The 17840-nt window shown below is 43.6% G+C and overlaps 1 pseudogene; it reads left to right on the forward strand.

The window, feature by feature from the left end:
- Nucleotides 1–17840, forward strand: part of LOC139438533 (olfactory receptor 2G2-like) — a 50976-nt pseudogene continuing 33136 nt past the window's right edge.

A 17840-nucleotide genomic window follows, 5' to 3' on the forward strand; every position in this document is an offset into this window, starting at 1 on the left:
ATGAGGAGCTCCCGCAGCCCCCGCTGCCCCGGCCAGGGGCGGCGCCTCCGCCTGCGGCCTCGGGAGGGCGGCGGCAGGGCCGGGGCGGGCGGCGGGAAGAGCGCCTCCGCGGGGCCCGTGCGCGTGCCCGCCTCTGGGCGTGTCTGTCCCCGTGTGTATCTGTGACGTCGCTGTGCGTCCTTCCCAGTCCCCCTCTGTGTCTGCCTCTGGGTTTGTGTCCGTCTGTGTTGATGTCCCTTGAGCCTGTGTCCCCTCTCGCCGCACCCCCCGGCACCGAGCGCCCGCCTCTAGGTCTTTTCTGTGCCCCTGAGTCGCCGTCTCTGGTTTTGGCCCCTGGAGCTGCGCCACATGCTTGCGTCCTGGCGGCGTTCAGTGTCTCCCTCCCTCTGTCTGGCTGTCTGTATTCTGTCCGGTCTTTCTTTCTTCTCCATGGCCTTCCTCTCCGTGGCCCGTTAGTCCCCGTCTTTCCCCTGGAAGCCGGCCCCAGGGCCTCAGGCCGTCGCAGGGAGTGTGGGCGCGGGGTGTGGGGAGACCCGGGCCGTCACTGCAGGCCCAGCCTTCGGGCTAGGGGGACCTTCCTGCCTGGGTCTTCCTGCACCTCCCCGCTCCACCCCAAGTCCTTCCACACCCGCGGGGAACCCGTTCGGTGGAGGCCCCTGAGTCCACCCGCAGGGAAGAGGGAGGCGGGCCACTGCCTCTCCCGGGGCACCCCAGTTGGAGCGCTTTGGGCCGGGCGGGGTGGGGTGCCTGGAATTGTCTGAAGGGGCATGGCTGAAGGTGTGGGTGGGGCCTCCCACCGCTGGGCGTGAGGTACTCCCTCACTGATGGGTCTTCCCAGATGGCAGCAGGCAAGAGCCCCCTCCTCTGCGGTCTCAGGTTGTCATTTTCTCCTGCAAAGACTCCTCCCTTCTCCATGCGGTAATGACTTCAGCGTTCTCAGCAGTCAGCCCCTCCAGTAAGAGCTGGGGATTTAGGAGGGGAGCAACTGCCTTGCTGAGTGCAGAATGCCACCCTTCGCGATTCCACCAGTACCCCTTCATATTTGGGGAAACTGAGTCCCAAAAAGTCAATGCACACAGCTCCCTCCCCAGGTCACAGGGCAGCCAGGGATTGGCAGCCCCAGGATTTCCAGGCCCTTGAACGGGGCGTTCCCTGGAGGCCTGAGTGAGGGGAGGAAATAAATTTGAATTCTTTTTGTAGGAGGCAGGATTAGCATAGGGCACTTCTGAGTGAGCAGCTCCCTGCCCCGCCTTCCCTGGAATGGAGCTTTCCTGAAGGGTGGGGATGGGCAGGCTTTCCACGTGTGGAGGGAAGAGGGCATTCTTCGGCTTCTTTTCTGAAAAGGTGTCAGGACACTTTGGGCAGCAATTGGAGGCTCCTCAGTAACACATTCAGCACACATTCATGGCAAATGCCAGCCCGGCATGCCTACCTGGCACCTGGCTCCCAATGTCTGGAATGGGAGGGTCAGCATCTCCAGGCAGCCACCCCCTCTCCTCTGTCCCTCCTCCTGCCCTCTGACAGACCCTGCCCCCATGGCCAGAAGGCCTTCCCAGAAGAACAATGCTGATGGTGTAGGTGTTTACTGAGCAGTTACTATGTGCCGGGTACCTCAGTGTGCTGCTTCAGCTTAATCCTAGTAAGACCTTGCGAGGTGGGAAAATTATTTCCATTTCACTGAACAGGAAGGAGCCTGAGGTTCAGAGAAATAAGTGATTTACCCAGGGACAGCCAGTGGAGAAGTGGCAGAATAGGGATTGACCTCCACTTGCTCTGACCCAGAGCTTGCCCCTGAGTGTCCCAGCAAGGCCTGGCTGCTTCCAGGGAGGAGAGCCATCCACAGGAGGCTGAGATCAGAACTCCATGACCACACTCTTCCTCATTGTCTCCTCCCCTGGCCTCCAGCCCTCCCCTGGCAAACAAGACACCTCCACCCTACCCTGTACCTGCAAAGCCATCCCCTACTCACTTGTCCCCCAACACCCACAAGTCCTCCTTCAGGTCCCAGCTCAAGTGCTGCCTCCCTGGGCAGCTTCCTCTGACTCCTCCAGGCAGACTTCCCTACTCCGTGGCCTGTGCTCCTTGCTCCCCTTGTGCTCTCTCTGTTCTTATGGCGATTGTGGTGTCATCACTGTCAGTGAGGCTGTCTCCATCTCCCCATGAGGGACTGTGCAAGCTGAGTCCTCTCACTGTCTCACCTGAGAAGGTACACATCAGGTGCCCAGTCAGCATTGGATAAAAACATGAACTTATGGCTCTGAAAGGTCTTGGAGGCCAAGGATATTGGAATCCTAAATTCTCAGAAGGACTTGAAATTTGATGTTCAGAGAGGGCCCAGCTTAGAGCCTGAGTAGATTAGAGCCAGAAGTGTGGCAGAGCAGCCAGGACAGGCCACCAGCCCTGGGTACTTGTACCTCCAGGAGTGTTTTGTGGCAGCTGTGACCCCTGAGGCTTGAACACCTGTGGGTTAATGAGGTAATTTAACTCTCTCAGATGGTTGGTGGTGCCCTGTAGTTAAGCTTAGGTGTTCAGAACCGTGCCCTCTCCTCGCAGGCAGTTCTAGAACTGTGGAGGGAGCCTCTGGTAGAGGAGCTTGGCTTTGGGCAGGCTCTTGTCACCTAAGTCAGCATCTGTCAGTGGGATGGGACAGATGCTGGACTCTCCGGATGAGGGAAGAAAGGGACCTCACAGGCCCTCTGAGTAGCATCTGCTGCAGCCTCTGCTGTGGAAGCCTGTTATGAGTGCTTGCTGTGTGCCAGGTGTAGGCTCATCACCTGCCTTGTTAGGGGGTGAGCAGTGGGCACAGTTGAGCCTTGGACTGCTGGGGCTGTGGGACTGTGCCCACCCCAGGTGGGATTTGGGTGTTTTGCCCACAGGAAATGACTGGGATTCCAGGTGACCTATGAACCAAACCAAGCTTCTGTGGGTTCCAGAGTCCAGTGCCCAGCTGCTCTGGGGTGGAGACCTCTGGGGCAAAGGTGGACTGAGCTGTCTTGTGGGCCCTGGGCATTTGTCCAAGTGTGTGTGTGTGGGGGGGGCTGGCCCCCTTCACAGAGACAGCACACATCTGGCAATGGGTCTGGCTGTTTGGCCGTGACCTGGCCCAGAACCAGGTGTGCTTGTCCTCTGGGCCTGCCTCCATGCATGTTGTCAAGAGCCACCCAGGCCTGGCTCCCTGACTGTTAGGAGGCCCGGAGAAGTTCCATCCTGTGGGGAAAAAGGAGTGTTTAAATCCCCTTGTTCCTTTTGTCCTTGAAATAAGCCCTGTGGTAGGTGTTGTTCTGCTCTTCTTTTGGGCCTCAATGAACCAAGAGAACTGGAGGTTCCAGGTAACTTGCCCCGGTTGCACACCTGGTAAGCAGCAGATGTTTTAGAACAAGCCTCACCTGCTTCCACAGCCTGCATTGCAGGTCACACACACACAATTACAAGACAGGGGGCCTGGTGGAATTGTGAGTGCTTGGGAGGGTGGGTGCTGAGAAGGACGCCACTGGAGCTGGGGGGGTGTGCTATGGGGGCGTGAACTCTGAGCCGGGCCCTGAGGCTGGGCAGGATTGGCTGGAGGTGGAGGAGAGTTGAGGCTGGAGAGGAGGCAGAGCTGTGGCCCCTAGACCCCTGTGCTCCCCTGGCCAGGCACCGGCAGCTTGGCAGGACTTGGGGCTGTTGAGGGGCCTGCCTTGGAGAGGGATTGACTGGCAGCCCCTGTACACACAACAGATCACCTAATTCCACCTTCCTGGAGGTAGGTTCTGTTGCTGCCCCATTTCACAGGGGAGGAAACGGAGCTTCAGAGAGGAGGGTGACTTGGCCAGAGACACAGCCAGGAGGTGGCAGAGCTGGGATTCCAGCTGAGGGCAGTCAGATGCAAATAGCCATCCCAGAGGACATCCTGGAATGGGTCAGAAGGAATGGAGGGGAACTGTCCTCCTGTGAGCCTGTCCTCTCTCTGAACAGTGGTGCCTGTGGCCCAGCCCTTCACTGTTGGCCCAGTGCAGCTGGAGAAGAAGCAAGGTGAGCTAGAGGTGGTCATGGGGGGCTGTGCTGGCTGCTAGAAAGAGAAAGAGGGCCCTGGCTGAGCACTGCACCCTTCAGTGCCTCTGTGTCCTCATCTGTGAAATGGAGACAAAAGGCTTCGTGGGGTCATGGGAAGTGGTAGGAGGAGACAGTGGACAGCTGCATAGGGCTGCTGCAGGGCCTGAGTGGGCATTGGGGGCTCAGCCCAGATTCCAGTCTGGGTGGGCTCTGCCCCCACAGTGCCACTGTTGGTCTTATTGTCACAAAGGGCTGGAAGAGCCTGGATCAGTGCCCAGCAGGTAGAATTATGGTTATATCCCTGTTAGGACATTGAGACTGCTATGCCATCTGGAGGATGGTTTCCCAGGGCTCCCTGGGGCTTCCTGGGGCCTTGCACACCAACCCCCTCTCAGGCATCAGTGCTGGTCCTGCCTAGTGCTGTGGGGAGGAAGTATGACCCTTTGAGCAGTGCAGTGGCTCTTTTGGTTCCTAGCCCTGTGTTTATGACCTGTGAGCTCTGGCCTCCTTCTGTTTGGGGTGCCTGGACCAGGTGAGCCCATTTGGGCTGTGGGTGTGGCTCTCTCCTTTCACAGGAACCTGAGGAATCTGGGTTTCTGACTTTGAGACCAAGGGTCATCAGTTCATTTGCACCTCCCCCTGCTCCTTGACCCTCAGGCTGCAGCAGAGGGGGTGGCAGACACTTGCCCTCCTTGTTTTTATTTGCCCTCTTTCCTGAGCTGGGTAGGGCTTGTGAATCTGAGCCAAGCAACGAGGCTGCTGAAGAGAAAAAAGAGCCACAAAATAGCCAAACATTTTTTTCAATTAAAAATTGTTGCATGCAGATTAGAGAAAACTAGAAAATAAAAGAAGGAAGTGGATGTGAGTTAAGCAGTTCAGCACTTGCCTACCAGATGGGAGGCCTGGGGCTTCATTCTGGGTGCCTCCTTTAAAAAAAAACAGACACAGAGAGTGGACAGTGAAGACAGTGAGTGCAAACAACAAGGGAGGGGAGAAATAGGTAAATAAAAATAAATCTTAAATAAAAGAAAATACAAGGGATAGGAAGAAAATTTTTTAAAAAAGTGAATCTGAACTGGTGGTGCTCTTAGAGAAAATGGTATTGCAGTTATATTTTTAAATAATTCCTATAGATCAAGCTATGACTAAATTGAGCTCACAATATGAAATTAAGAAATGAATGGGCAAATAACTCTAGTAAGAATTAGGAGAAAAAACAAATAACAGGCTTAGATCCCTAAGAACCTCTCAGAATACAGCTAGCCAAGAGAGGCCATGAAAAAAAAAACCCCACATTCTTTAAGGTGATTAGATGTATAAAATAAGGAATGGAAAATGTGAGGAAATATATGGTAATATCAAATTAGTCCAAATCAAAATCTAATGGAAATAGTCATAGAAGTTAAAAACTTTATGGATTAAATAGTAGACACCACTGAAGAGAGAATTCATGAAATGGAAGTAGATCTGAATGCAGCACAAAGAGGTAAAAGGAGAGAAAAAACGAAGGAGAGTTTGAGAGAGGAGGAGAAGAAAATGATCATGACTGATCCTAATGCATAGATTTTAACTAAAATGTATGAATAAATAGCTTTTTTCCATTGATGTGAGTGTGACATTTTGGAGCTGTTTCTGAATCTCAAAAAGGATCATTTTCTTGGAGCTCATCCATTACTGTGGGTTTGGGGCACTGTGGTCAGATTGCTCCAATGAGGTGTGTCCCAGGGTGGGTCCTGACCCTCTAACTGGAGTCCTTTATAAATGAGGGACTGACAGAGGAGACATGCAGGGAAAAGCAGCAGAAACAGAGAGACCCCAAGAGGCTGGAATCAGTGGAGCTTAGAGGCATGGAAAGAGACCCCTGAGAGGTTGAGAGAGATGAGGCCCAGAGGAGAAGGGAGAGACAAACCACATGCCTGAGCACCCACAGTGGAGCTCAGGGAAAAGTGAACTTGGAGGGAAAGGCAGATACCTCAGCAGAGACTGGCCATCATTGTGCCATGTCACATGGCAGGAGTCCAGGATCACCAGCAGCCAACCCTGAGTAAGATAGCATCTCTGAAGATGCCTTGATTGGGACATTTTCAAAGCCTTGGAACTGTAAGCTTTTAACCTAATACATTCCCATTATATAAGCCTACATTTTTCTGGTATTTTGTTCCTAGCAGCTTTTAGAAAATTAAAACAAGGTGGTTTCAAATGTTTTCTTATTTCCAACAATGCTGTGGTGATTAATGATGCATATTTCCTTGTACATATCTCTACATATTCCAACAAGGAGTGGGATTACTGAGTTGTGGGAAATGTGTTTGTCCAACTTATTTGCTATAGCCAAATGATTTTCAAATAAGATCAATTTATACTCCCATCAGCAGTGGCAGATAATTCCCATTCCTCCCCTTTTAAATTATCACCAATCAGATGTTTGTGAAAAAGCATCTCATTATTGCTTTAATTTGCATTTCACTAATTAGGTTATGTTGAGCACCTTTTCAAACAGCTAAAAGAAGTTCAGTTTTCCTGTTCTATGAATTGCTATTGCATATATTTCTATTGGTTGTTTTCATTTTCTTACTGATTTGAGTGTGATCTTCATATATTCTGCATACAAATGAGTATTAAATGTTTCAATGAGAATATAAATCACAGGACCATAGTTTGCCTTTTAATTTTGGTGTCTTTTGGGGACAAGTTTTACTTTAGTAAACTTTCTACTGTCATTATGATTTGCTCTTTTTGTTTTTTTTGTCTGAGATTTATTTCTCTACTCTGATGTTATAAAGGTAGTATTGGGGTTCTCTAGAAAAAGAGAACCAATATGATATGTATGCATATATAAATATTAAAGGAATTGGCTCACGTGATCAGGGATTAACACGTCCAAATTCCATAGGACAGGCCACAAGCTCGAAATTCCAGTGAAGTTGAAATTGTATTCTGAAGGAGAAATAGGCTGACTGATGCAGACATAGACAAACTTTTGACTGCTGAAATCCTAAGTTCTGCCTTACTAATCAGAAAACTGATTAGATGAGGAAAACTCTATCATTTCTATGGGCAATCTTTTTTGTTGTTTGTAGATGCAAACACCCATATGTGCAATCAAATGATATAGATACTAACCCATCTATGAGATACCGTCACAGTAACAATCAGATCAGTGCTTCCTTGACCAAAAAACTGTACACCATAAACTAGCCAAGGTGACACATGCAATTAGCCATCAGAAAAAGGTCTTATCCAAATTCACTGTTCTATTTGGAGTAGTACTCAAGAATAGAGAGGGGGCAGAAGTAGGGAGAGAGAGAAAAAAAAGATATAGAGATACAGAAATACATATAAAGCTATCTTCAAATTCAAAATATATAAATTTACATGTAAATATACAAATTTAAAATACTCATTTACATATATACTTTTTTACTAGAGAAGTTGTAGGTTTACAGAAAACTCGTGTATAAAATACAGTGTTTCCATATACTACCCTATTATTAAAACCTTGTACTGGCATTGTACATTTGTTTCAATTGATAAAATCATATTTTTATAACTGTACTATTAACTATAGTCCATGGTTTACCTTATGGTTCACTGTTAATACATAAACTGTGACAAAACTTTGTTGTGACATAAAGTTAACTAATCTCTATACATTTATTTAAGTTTATTTATTTATTGGTTAACTGAGACTTTAAAAAATTTGTGTATTCTGTTTTCTGTGTATGGATTGCACTGGAGGCAAAAATGGAAATAGGTAGAATTGTTACCAGGCAATTGTTCCATTAAAAAATTACGGTAGTTTAAACTATGTTGATAATGATGGGATCGGGCAAATTGGCAGTTTGGGGATGTATTAAAGAACTTGAGCTAACAGAATTTATCAGATTCTCAAATTAGGGTTTTGCAAATAGAGACTGTGACACCTAAGTTCTTGGTTTTGCTTGCTCTTACTCCTTTTAGCATTTTGGTGATTTCCCCCAAGTGGGTCAGAATGGGTGAATTTAACATCATTATTTAGGGTGCTCTGGTAATGGCTATTGCAGAGAACATTGTGGAGTCTTCAACTTTCTCCCTACCACCAGGATCTATGAAGCTGAATTATTAATGAGACTGAGATGAGGAGATAGCAAAGCAAGAGCAAAGGCTTAGTAGGGTCTCCAAAGAATAAAATATGGCATGGAATAGAAATGTGCAAGCAACTGCAATAAAAATCAGTTTTCCTTTTTTCTGAATATATATTTCCCAGCCTTTTTCTCTCTCTCTCTTTTTTAATGTTACATTAAAAAAATATGAGGTCCCCATATACCCCTCACCCCCTCACCCTACTCCTCCCACATCAACTTCCTTCATCATTGTGGGACATTCATTGCTTTTGGTGAATACATTTTGGAGCACTGCTGCACCACATGGATAATGATTTACATTATAGTTTACACTCTCCCCCAGTCCACCCAGTGAGCCATGGCAGGGCATACAATGTCCAGCATCTGTCCCTGCAGTACCATCCAGGACAACTCCAAGTCCTGAGAATGCCCCCACATCATATCTCTTCTTCCCTCTCCCTCCCCTCAGCAGCTACCATGGCCACTTTCTCCACATCAGTGCTACATTTTCTTCCACTGCTAATCACAATAGTTCCATAGTAGAATATCAGTAAATGCACTCTAATCCATACTCTATTCCTCCATCCTGTGGATCCTGGGATGATTATGATAGTTAGGTCCATAATTAAGTGATAGTCAATTGAACATAAGTGGAATGATGAGTGAACTTTCCAAGTGTATCTCATAGAAGATTCCCAAGATTTCACTTAATATTCAGATCTATTTCTGGGTGACATGTTTATTGCATATGCAGAACTTTGGTCAACCTGAGGACTGAATTTATGCATGAATTGAAGTCTGTCCCCACTCTTGCTGATCTGGAAACAAACTACACTGTTATTTGAATAAGACATAAACTTTTACTACATTTAATTCATTATAACTTTGGGTCAATTTGTTGCTGCAGCCTAGTTCACCAAAACTAAAAGAGAAACGTGAATTGGAAGTGGCCTGTGCCATAATATAAACCACAAATATATGACATTTTGAAATCATATTAATAGATCTTTAGCCATTTTAACTGATTTTCTAGTTTTCATATCTCTTTTCCCCTTTTATTAATTTTATTTTACTTTGAATCATCCTGCTTATCTTTAGAAACATATTAAATACTTTTTCAGCTCTCATTATTTAAATTTTAGTAACTATTTTTCCTCTAAGATTGTTTCTCTTTTATAGAATCTTGGTCTTGTTTTATGAATGCAGTATCATTTGTTCTCCCTCTAAGGATATTAAATTTTTATTTTAGGTGGACTGTCTTCTGCACATGAATTGTCTCTTTCCTGTGAGTTCCTTTTTAAATACCTGTGTATTCAATTTTGCAGGCTATCTCTTATATTATAGAATTTCCTCAAATACTTGCTTGTCCACCGTGACAGTTTTATACTATTTATGAATTCCCAAAAGAGATATATGTTATGTTTGTAAACTGGTCTGTTTCTCTGGGAGTGACAATCCTTTTTATTAAATTCAGAGGTTTCACATTCACTTTATGAAATCAAAATTAGCATTTTGATTCAACCATGCCATTAGGGTGTGAAGGTTTGAGTCCCTGCCCCTTTGATGGCTATATAAATGGATGCTCAATCAAGAACAAAGAAGTAGAACACAGAGGAAGAGAGACAGGTCCATAGATATGGCAGAGGCCCTGGGAGGAGAGATGAATCCAATAGCTTGAAGCAGAATAGAATACAGCATCTAAGAAAGTCTGAGAGACAAGCCATATGCCAGCCCTTAGCTGAGATCAGAAGAAGTTGAGACCATGGAGCCTTAAGAAGAAGAAAGAAGACTGAGCCCTTGCAGACATCACCCACCATCTTTCTTCAGCATGTGGCAAATGACTTTGAGTGAGAAAGTACCACTTATGGTACCTTATGTTGGACTCTTTAGGGCCTTGTGACTGTAAGCTTCTACCCCAAATAAATACCCTTTATGAAAGAATAAATTTCTGGTACTTTGCATGGCACCCCTTTGGCAAATACAGAATTTGATACCAGGAGTGTGGTGGTGCTTTTGCAATTACCAAAATGCTGGAAAGGTTTTATAAATGGAGAAGGGGTATTTTTTTTTTTTTTGAGGAATTGTGAGATGCTTGATGCAAAAAGCCTAGATTTCTTTGAAGAGACTTTTGGTAGGAATATGGATGCTAAAGAGACTTTTTATGAGGCCTTAGAAGTTAATGATGAAACTATTATTGGAAACTGGATGAAAGGTGATCCATGTTTTATTTTTATTTTTTCCTTTTTTCTTTTTTTTTTTTTTTGCATTATAAAATTTTTTTTTAATTTTTTTATTTTTTATTGACTTTGTAATAATATTACATTAAAAATATATATGTGAGGTCCCATTCAACCCCACTCCCCCACCCCCCCCTCTCCCCCCCCCCCAACAACACTCGTTCCCATCATCATGACACATCCATTGGATTTGGTAAGTACATCTTTGGGCACCTCTGCACCTCATATACATTGGTTCACATCATGGCCCATACTCTCCTCTATTCCATCATGTAGGCCCTGTGAGGATTTACAATGTCCGGTGATTACCTCTGAAGCACCATCCAGGGCAGCTCCATGTCCCGAAGACGCCTCCACCTCTCATCTCTTCCTGCCTTTCCCCATACCCTTTGTCCATTATGTCCACTTTTCCCAATCCAATGCCACCTCTTCTATGTGGACACTGGATTGGTTGTGTCCATTGCACCTTTATGTCAAGAGGAGGCTCAGATTCCACCTGGATGCTGGATGCAATCCTCCCATTTTCAGTTGTAATCACTCTAGGCTCCATGGTGTGGTGGTTGTCCTTCTTCACCTCCATCTTAGCTGAGTGTGGTAAGTCCAATAAATCAGATTGTAGGTGCTGGAGTCTGTTGAGGCTCAGGATCTGGCTATCACATTGTCAGTCCAGAGATTCAAATCCCCTAAATATATCTTAAACCCCAACATTAACTGCACCTCCAGCACATTAGCATGAAAGTCTTATGAAGGGAGATCCCATCTGAGTCCAGATTCATCACACATAAACACCATTTCCAAAGAGGGGCCATCTGCCCTGGTAGTTAACCCCATCGGCCATGACCATAACTCCCATGGGTCTCTTTAGCCCTCAAAGGAACCAATATCTGGGGGTTGTATCTGCTTTATCTGTCTCTCTGACTCTGCTCAGTTGTGCATGAGGGCAAACCTTCTGCCAGCCTCCAGACTCTTTTTTAGAAACTCGTAGCCATATAAACTCATTTCTCCTTTCCATTTCCCCCTTACTTTAGGTCAAACAGCATTTTAAAGTCATGGTATTTTATGTAGACATGGATATTCTCCTGATCCGCATTGAACCTTCCGTATAAGGTCATTTTCCAGTTGCATCATCAGTTGGTAGTTGATAGTGGTCCCTCGTTGCCAGGGAGGCTCATCCCCGGGTGTCATGTCCCACGCTGGGGGGAAGGCATTGCATTTACATGCTGAGTTTGGCTTCGAGACTGGCCACATTTGAGTAACATGAAGGCTGACAGAAGGAAATTCCCAGGCACAAAGTTGCTCTAGGCCTTGTTCTTATTTTGGGTTTATCAGCTCACAAGCATAGTCATTAGTATCAGGGGCTCACTGTTGAACCCTCACTCCCTCCCGGTCCCCACCACTGTACCTGGGAGACTGTCGCTGCTCCCCTAGGGACCACGACAGAGCACCACTGGCCAGGAACCCAGTACCCCCCCTACTGTGGTTTTTAATTGTTGCCACTATGAGTATATCCAAACATTACCATGCACCCTGGACATATGTTCTGTACAGCTCCCTGTCAGTCATATATCACCTGTCATTGGTATCCCATACCAGTATCCCTCCATTGCCATTGTTGAAACACTCTGTTGATCCATGTTTTAAAGCCAAAGAGAACTTAACAAGATTAACTCCTGATAGTATATTGAAGACAGAATTTGAAATCTACACACTTGGACATTTAGAGAAGGATATTTCCAAATTAAATGTGGAAAATACAGCCTGGCTTATCCATGCAGCTTATAACAAAATGTTAGAGGAAAGAGATAAGATGATAGCTGACTTGGACACAAAGAAAATAGGAACTGATTCTAGAAATTTCAAGCCTATGGCAATCAAGCCCCCAGAAGATAGTTCCCTATTTGAAGAATTAACTAAACATGGAACTTTTAAGTCAGGATTGAAAATGCAGCTATCTAGGAAAGACTTGTGGAAAATTTTATTGTCTGATGGCTTGGTCCCCTGCTTCCAGCATGCTAAACCAACAAGCTTATTGAGAAAGCTGTATGAAGAAAAACACTGTCAGCCTGGACTAAAAGGGACATGGAGGGGAAAGATGAAAGGGAAAACAGTTTTAAGAGGAAAACCATGGAAGCTGAGGTCTGGAATTAAGACATCTCCTTGGGCCAAGAGAGGAAACCCACCTATGTGTACCGAAAGAGTGAGTTTTCCCCAGCAGCTGAAGAAGGTCGATGTTCCATCCTGTTTAGGGAGAGTTTTGCTGCCCCAGGCTACAGAGAGGGTGGAGAACATTCTGCAGTTCAACACTCCATAGGTCTGAGAAGTGTGGGCATGTCTCCCATAGATGAGGGAAGGTGAGGTTGCCAGCCTATTTCTCTGAAAGAGTTGGGCATGTTCTTCAGAGTTTAGGGAGACCGTTGCCACCCCCTCACTGTACTAAGGGGTTGAGAATACTCAAGAGATTGGGTAAAGTGTGGCCATCACCCTAACATTCTTGGATGGTGAGTTCTGGAGCCATCACCCAGATGCTCGATGAGTGTGGAACCAGGAAAATGGCCATTTGGCAAGCCTGTGGAAAGGGTGGGATCCACGAGATCCCAGGGAAAAGAAAAAACATATTATTGTTCTGAATGATATTGCAATGACAGATACAGACTTCTTGCCAAAACCTACAAAATTGTGTGGGACAGAGTGAAAACTACAATGTAAACTATAATCCATGCTTAGTGGTAATGCTCCAAAATGTGTTAATCAATTGAAGGATGTTGTTAATGTGGAAAAATGTGGGGGATATAGGGAGCAGTGTATATGGAAATCCCCCCTTGCTTTTTATATAACATTTATGTAATGTTTTTTAAAAATATGAAATATATTAAAAAATACACACACACACACACAGAATGACTCTCAGACTTTGAAATATAATGAAGTGTACCCTACAGGGTTTTGGAACTGTAGGGTACCAGTGATACATGTTTCCCTCCCAAATCCTCTGTATGGTAATGAAAATGTTTATCTTTTGCCTGTTCCTTTGTATATTGGAATCAGATAAATTGTTTTGTAAATTTCAGAGGCCAACAGCCAGGTAGAACTTTGCCCCAAGACAAACTGTATTTCTAGAAACTGATTATGATGTGATTTTGTACTTAGCATTATTACTGTTTTAAGGTTTTGGGTTTATTTTTAATATGGTGAAGTCTTTTTGAAATTCAGAGGGTGGAATGTGGCAGTTTGATATTATTTATGCATTCCAAAAAGAGATTGTGTTTGTTAACTGGTCTGTTTCCCTGGGTGTGAGTCCTTCAGAAGTTTCACTTTTGCTTTATTAAATCAAGATTAAAGTTTTGATTCAACCATGTCATTAGGGTGTGCAGGGCTGAGTCCCCACCCCCCTGGTGGGCTATATAGATGGATGCTCAACCAAGAACAGAGAAGTAGAGACAGAGAAGATGAAGAGGAAGAGAGACAGCAAATACATAAGGAGGAAGCCCTGGGAAGAGACAAGCCTGATAATTTGCAGCTGAGGAAAGCAGAGCAGTGGAGAAACCCTGAGAGACAACCTTATGCCAGCCTACAGCTGAGGGACCACAGACTCTTAAGAGGAAAAAGGAAGGCTCAACCCCCATGGACATCACCTGCCATCTTGCTTCAACATGTGGCAAATAACTTTGGGTAAGAAAGTACCTTTTATTGTACCTTGATTTGGACTCTTTAAGGCATTGACTGTGAGCTTCTACCCCAAATAAATATCCTTTATAAAAGCCAACAGATTTCTGGTACTTTGCACCAGTACCCTTTTGAGTGACAAATATATCCATTCGTATTTAACAATGCTGAAAAATTTTGAAGGTCATGCTTATCAAAAGGTGGATTGTTATAGAACACTCATTTTTGGGAACCATTTTCCTATAGATGTTTCTCCAGAAGAGAATCCTCCAGTATCCACTGAAGGGTGGTTATTTGGCAATTAGTCTCCTGGGTGTAGTATGAAGGAGAGGGAATAAGGACCTCTAACTTCATTAAATAGACTCTTAATTAATGTCCCTGTGCCTAGCATTTGTTAAATCTTTGCATTCCCCTGTTACAAGTATTCTCAGGTCTTGAAATTTTCTCATTCAAATTCTCCATTTCTTTATTCCACAAATCCTTATTGGGACTTATGATGTGTTAAGTTTAAATAGAAACATAAATCCCTTACCATGTGGAGTTCATTTTCATTCTAGCAGGTAAAGGCATTAAATAAGCAACAAATATCATAATGTATGCTATAGTATTTTTCATTATGGTATTATATAAATTCATTAAATAACCATTACATAGTATGACTGTATTATCAAGGTTATGAAAAACAGGTATTAATTAAGAATTAGGAGAATAGGATGTTGGGAAGGTGTTGTCATTTTAAATGGGATTTCCAGGGAGGTACTCATTAAGAAGGGATTGTGGCAGTTGAGATTATTTTATGTATGCTAAAAAGAGAAAGATTGTTTGTAAACTAATATATTCCTCTGGGTGTGATACCCTTTAACTGCATTAAATAATTATTAAATTATTTTGTAAGATTGCTTTAGAGCAGGGGTTCTTAACCTTTTTTGTTCCATGGACCTCTTTGCCAGTCAGGTGAAAACCACAGACCCCTTATGAAGTCCACACTATAAGGTGATTATTTAATAAATATATCACACATATATTTTAATAAATATATCATAAATATACCAACCCATCCCCACAAGAATAATGTTTTTTAAATTTAAATTCAAGCTCATTGACCCCTTGTAAATAACACCTGCTTTAGGGCTTTTTTTTTTTTTTTAAAGATTTATTTATTTAATTTCCCCCCCTCCCCTGGTTGTCTGTTCTTGGTGTCTATTTGCTGCGTCTTGTTTCTTTGTCTGCTTCTGTTGTCGTCAGCGGCACGGGAAGTGTGGGCGGCGCCATTCCTGGGCAGGCTGCTCCCTCTTTTCATGCTGGGCGGCTCTCCTCATGGTGCGCATGGCGGGGGGACACCCCTGCGTGGCAGGGCACTCCTTGCGCGCATCAGCACTGCGCATGGCCAGCTCCACATGGGTCAATGCGCATGGCCAGCTCCACATGGGTCAAGGAGGCCCGGGGTTTGAACCGCGGACCTCCCATATGGTAGACGGACGCCCTAACCACTGGGCCAAAGTCCGTTTCCCGCTTTAGGGCTTTTGATTGGACTACATCAGTAGGTGTGACTCATCTGAGTCCTCACCCCTTTGCTAGTCTGATATAAATAGACATTTGTTAAGACACAGAAAGAGAGAGCTCTCATTTCTTTTCCTGCCATGTGACAGAAAGGAGAAGGTAAAACAGCTGAGGCCCTGGGGAGAGAAGAGACATTTGCCTGAGAGCTTACAGCTGAATTTGTGAAGAGAGCAGAGCAGCTGGGCCTGAGATCCAGGTAGAGATCACTCACCACCTTGCTTCAAAAGCTGACTTTATTGGGAAAGTCAACAGATTTCTGTTACTTTGCATCTGTATCCCTTTGCCAAACCAAGACAGACATGATAGAGAAACACTTGAAGGATGTGAAGGAATTCATCCTGCAAATATATGAGAACAAATATCCCAATCATACAGGACTGAGGAGGGAACATGGAAAAGATATAAAACATTGTGGAGGGATCCCAATTAGCAAGTGAGAGCTTAGGATGAGATGAGGTGCAGAGGAAAAGTGAAGTCAGTTTGGGTAGAAACCTACTGGCCAATTTTTCTGTTGTTAGAGTTGTGGGATTATAGATAATGATGCATAAAATACAGAATATCCATTTACCATGTCACTATCAACACCCTGCACTGGTGTGGTACATTTGCCACAATTGGTGAAAGCACATATAAAAAATTGTACTATTAGCTATAGTCTGTGATTTAACTTAGGGTTCACTGTGTAGTATAGATTCATGAATTTAAAAAATACATATTCTATTGCCATATATACAAGCTAACATTTCCCCTTTTAACCACAATCAGATATATATTTAAGAGCTCTTAATTACATTCATCGTGTTGTCCTACCACCATCACCATCCATTGCCAAAACATTTCCACTGTTCCAAACTCTGTACAGTTTAAGTCTTAACTTCCCATTTAAGACTTTAATATCCCCAAAATACCTACTGGCTTTTTAAAGGATTTTGGATTTTATTCTGAATGAGATGGAAAGCCAATGGAGAGTTTTGAAGTTATTGTATGACTTATCTTAAAAATGTCTTTGACTGCTGCATTGTGAATGAAATACATGGACTGATGTTGGAAGCAGGGGAACAGACTGAATCTCATGCAGGAATCCAGTAGAGATGATGGTGGTCAGGAAAAGCACCATACCATGGAGATGGTAAGAGACTTAAACTTTCTTCATATAATACCACAATGTCTCTTGAAAATTTCCATCAAGTTCTTTTTTATATAATGGCATTTTACTACCCTGAAACATATTAAATATATATGATAATTTGACATTAGAATTTTAGGCAAAGATACATTCATTATTTGCATGGCATAATAGCTGCTTCTTAGAAAATATGATATATGATGTAAAACACATAGAAACTGCTCTCTACATTTGAATGAACCCAAAATACTTTATGCACAAGTGAGAGGGTAAGGCAGCATCTAAATGACTGTGGTTTTCCTGGGATATTTCTCCATATTTTGAAGAGTTATATTGGAAACCCCAAGGAGGTTGAAAACTTGGTAAAGAAAATAGGGCAAAAAAAAAAAAAAGGAAAAAGGAATGGATAAAATAAAAACTCTAAGTGTACAATTCAGAAGTATTAAATTCATAATGCTATGCTACCATCAATACCAACCACTGCCTAAATTTTTCCTCACATCAAGTACAAACTCTATACCCATTAAGCAATACCTCTCCATTCTCCCCAATACAGGCTCTGATAATCTCTAATCAACTTTCTGCCTGTATGTATTAGTTTATTCATGTAGTTGGAATCATAGAATACCTGTCCTTTGTATCTAGTTATTTCAGCATAATAGTTTCATTCATCCATGTTGTGGCATGCATCAGAGTTTCATTCTTTTTTTTTTACTGAATATTGTTCCATTATTATTATTCCATTAAATATGTTTATATATATATATACACACACACTATGTTCCATTTATCCTTTTATCTTTTGATGAACACTTAAGTTGTTTCCACCTTTGGGCTATTTTAAATAATACTGACATGAACATTCATGTTTAAGAATATATTAGGGATTCTGTTTTCATTTCTTTTAAGTATATACCTAGAAGAATGGCTGTTGATCATAGGTAGTTCTACATTGAAATTTTTAAGAAATTACCAAAATGTTTTCCACTGAGCTTGCACCTTTTTACCCTTCCAGAGTCATATTATTCTTAACCATTTTTTTCTTTTGTAAACATAAAAATGCATAGAACACAATGGTCAATTTAAACATTAAGGCAAACACCCATATAATTGAAAATA

This window comes from Dasypus novemcinctus, unplaced genomic scaffold (genome assembly GCF_030445035.2).
Source record: "Dasypus novemcinctus isolate mDasNov1 unplaced genomic scaffold, mDasNov1.1.hap2 scaffold_204, whole genome shotgun sequence".
Classification (NCBI taxonomy): domain Eukaryota; kingdom Metazoa; phylum Chordata; class Mammalia; order Cingulata; family Dasypodidae; genus Dasypus; species Dasypus novemcinctus.